General features: G+C 47.1%; 1 long non-coding RNA gene across 1 annotated transcript in view; it reads right to left on the minus strand.

Annotated features, from left to right (window-relative positions):
- Positions 1-1,424: 1,424 nt before the first annotated feature.
- The window catches only part of LOC116081442, a 4,552-nt gene continuing 2,101 nt past the window's right edge, over positions 1,425-3,875 (minus strand). The window contains exons 2-4 of the long non-coding RNA XR_004114897.1: positions 2,290-2,332; positions 2,066-2,221; positions 1,425-1,713 (exon numbers count right to left, since the gene is read on the minus strand). This is a non-coding gene — a long non-coding RNA (uncharacterized LOC116081442). The remainder of the gene's footprint in view (positions 1,714-2,065; positions 2,222-2,289; positions 2,333-3,875) is intronic.

Here is a 3,875-nt window from a genome sequence, read left to right on the forward strand (position 1 = left end):
AAGAAAAAAGGAAAGGTCATGACTGCTCCTAGGTATGGTGGAGGAGACCATTTACTGTAGGTAAAAGGGAGAACATAGCCAGAGGTGGGACATCTTGGAGAGGCCAGACGGGATAGGCTGTGTGGCTGAGGGGGAAGTTAACAGATAGGAGAGAGGGGAACCTGCCACAGCCAGGGGCCCCAATGGTACAAAAGGGGTGGGTAACCAAAATGGCTGGATTATGTAAGGAAGAGCATGTGGGGGAAGGGCAGCCCAGCCCCTGGGCTGGAGAGTTGGGGGTAGAGGGCAGAGTATGCCAGCCATACCTGTAAAGGGTAGGGAATAAATGATGCTGGGAGAACCTGGTGGGCAGGTCTGCTTTGATCTGTTAAATAGGCCCCTCATTCATCTGTCCTGGGGTTTGAGAGTTAACAGAGGGTTGGGTAAGACTAGCCCTTGACTAAAATAATTCTCAGATGCTCAAGGGAAAGGAGGAGAGAAGATCTGGGAGGATCAAGTTGAACTGTACTTCAGCAAAATGTTCAAGAACAGTTATAAAAATAAAATGATCCAGGATCTAACAAAGGTAAAAGTAATATGTTCTACTACCAGTAAAAACTCACACCATATAAAGATGTAAGGAAATATGGCTCACACTGATGAGAAAAATCACTAAATCAACAGTGAGGCAGGGCTGGGCAGTGGTGGTGCTCACCTTTAATTCCAGTATTGGGGAGGCAGAGGCAGATGGATCTTTGTGAGTTTGAGGCCATCTGCTACAGAGTGAGTTTCAGGACATTCAGGGCTACATAGAGAAAAAGCCAAAATAATAAAAAAATAAAGCCGGGTGGTGGTGGCTCATGCCTTTAATCCCAGCACTTGGGAGGCAGAGGCAGGTGGATTTCTGAGTTCGAGGCCAGCCTGGTCTACAGAGTGAGTTCCAGGACAGCCAGGGCTACACAGAGAAACCCTGTCTCAAAACTACCAAAAATAAATAAATAAATAAATAAATAAATAAATAAATAAATATAAAATAAAATAAAAGCAAACTAAACCCAAACCCACCAAAAAAAGAAAGAAAGAAAAAAGGTGACTCAGGGCCAGAGAGCAGCTGGCTCATGAGAAGGTCCTTCCTTTCCTGACACATTTGCAATCAATGAAAATAAAAAAAGAAAGACAGCTCCAAGAGCAGTGGCTGTGGGGAACCCAGCAAGTCTGGGACCAGAGCTGCCCTGGGTGTCCTGATTGCTCCCCATCCCTGGGCATGGGTCATCCTTGCCTTCATCCTGGGTCTCCATCAAGCACTGGAGTCCACAGAGACCTGTGCTTTGCAGGTAGAGCTTCGAAACTGAATTTAATTTTAAGACATTCAGTTGGTGTCTGCTGTGGACTCTGACATCTGAAGTGCACAGCAGAATACTATCCAGGCTCTAGGAACAGCGTGCTCTCATTATTGTTACAAAATTTATTTCTGATCTCAATCAGCTTGGCACTTCAGACATTAAAGAGAAGGTGTCCAGGGAACCCAAAGCTGCAGGCAGGCTCAGTTGCATTGTTGTATGTATCTGATGGACGTGTCCTGGGCCATGACAGAGGTTACATAAAGAAGAGTCGATAAAATAAGCAGAAAAGGATGATGAACCCTCCAGTGATGGAGCCCAAGACATAAATAAAGGTGCTTTTGGAGGTGGCTTTGGCCTTTTCGTATTCCTTCTGTTCCTTGTACTTTCTTGTCTGAGTTTTATGGGAGAGGGAAAAAGATTAGTTTTGTGGGTTCTCAGATAGGAGCTGGAGAGATAGCCTGATGGTTAAGAGCCCACAATGCTTTGACAGAAGTTCTGAGTTCATTTCAGGGCTCGCAGCTGCCCTATAACTCCAGCTCCAGGGGAATCTGACACCTTCTTCTGGACTCTGAAGGCATATGATACATGCGATTAAAATGTCTTTGGTTTTTTAAAGGATTCTGAGACAGAGGGTGAAGTGAGGAACTGAAAGGACCTAACATGGGGTGTGGATCTGAATGTACAGGAACCAGGGGGAGTGAGGGCAGAGAGAAGGGGTGAAGAGGGATCATATAGAGGGTCACCTTGCAAGAAGAGCGATAGGCTAAGTAGCCTAGTGGAAAGAAAAAACAGAAAGCCAACATGGCTAGGCAGCGGTGCTCCTGGATGCGCGGGGTGACGTCAGTCTCAGGTGACTCTTCATTCCATTCCTCGTTTTTGATAGACATTAGTTCAGACACCTGGAGACAGACAGTGAGCGACTCAGGTCTGAGCATGGGACTTGGACTTTGAATTTATCCATACTTACCTCTTTCTTTTACAAAAGCTTTGGGGGCTGGAATGTGTTAGACCTGAAAATTGCAAGGAGAGAGATCAAATGATCATCCAATTAAAGCAAGCTTTATTAAATACTGGCCAGAAGGATGGACACTGGCCAGGTCTATACCTGGGATTCCCAGAGAATGGCATTGAATCATGTTAGTCAGGTGTTCTTAAAGGCAAAACACACAAGGCTACAGTGCTTCCTGCCTTCACCTAATTGGAGGCAAGCATATATCCTGATGTACTTCCTGTCTATGTACTGCCCACTTACGTGTGATCAAGCCCATCCTGTGCAGCTGGGACAACCAACCTTGTTTACTGAAGTGAAAACACCTGACTTGTTATTTTACGTGAACAGCAGCCCCAGCATATCAAGAAGTTGTCTGCCCTTGAGCAAATGGGGCTATCAGGTTAACGTTAACCCTTACGAAGAGACGGCTAAGTGGGGCTTACAGGTTAACGCTAGCCCTTATGAAGGGATGGCTGAGTGGTCAAGAGCACTGGCTGCTTTCTAGAAGATCCTGGCTCGATTCCCAGCACTCACATGGAATCTCACAATCACCTCAGGCCAAGAGCATCTGATGCCCTCTTCTGGCCCCCATGCACACAGTACATAGACATACACTCAGGCAAAACACTCATACATAAGAAAATAAAATAAAATAAACAAATGGGTAAAGATTAATCTTATTTTCATTTGTGTGTGTGTGTGTGTGTGTGTGTGTGTGTGTGTGTGTGTGTGCAGGTGTGCAAGAACATCAGAAGGGACGCTGGATGCCCTGGAGCTGGTGGTTGTGAGCTGCCTGATGTGGGTGTTCTGAACTGTGCTCCCTGGAAGAGCAGCCAGGGCTCTTAAACAGCGAGCCATCCTTTCAGCTCCCGGTGCTTCTCCTTTTCCACTCTCACACATTTCTACTTGGCTCATCTAACATCAGCACTGAGTGCCTTTAGCCTTCTCACTGGCTCCATCTGCCATGATGTTCCCTCTAATCTTTACCATTCTCTCCCATCCCCTGTTCAGCAGAGCTCCCACCCTCCACACTCTATCATCTCTCCTCCCATGTCCCCAGACTCCCTCTCTCAGTGTGTCCCCCTTCATAATTGCTTCAGTGGGTCACCTGTTGATCTATGGCCTCAAAAATCCGTGACTCTGGTGAAGTTGCTCTCTAAAATATCAAATGGTCTCTTACAATATCTTGTTCCCCAAACACTTCCCCCACCAAGCTTGCTTTTTTCTCTATAAAACAGCCTAAAAATAAGACTCTCTTTGGGCATGGTGACACATGCCTTTCATCCAAGCACTCAGGAGGCAGAGGCAGGTAGGTCTCCAGGGAGAGCTCCAGCCCAGCCTGGTCAACAGTAAGACCCAGCCAGGGTTATCCAGTGAGAATGTGTCTCAGAAGGGAAAGTAGAAAGGGAGGTGAGGGAAGGAGGGAAGGGAGAAAGGGAAGGAGGGAGGGAGAAAGGAGAGGAGGGAGGGAGAGAGGGCAGGAGGAAAGGGAGAGAGAGAAGGAGGGAGGGAGAGGGAAGGAGGGAGGGAGAGGGAAGGAGAGAGGGAGAAGGGAGAGAGGG

This window comes from Mastomys coucha, unplaced genomic scaffold, assembly GCF_008632895.1.
Source record: "Mastomys coucha isolate ucsf_1 unplaced genomic scaffold, UCSF_Mcou_1 pScaffold11, whole genome shotgun sequence".
Taxonomy (NCBI): Eukaryota; Metazoa; Chordata; class Mammalia; order Rodentia; family Muridae; genus Mastomys; species Mastomys coucha.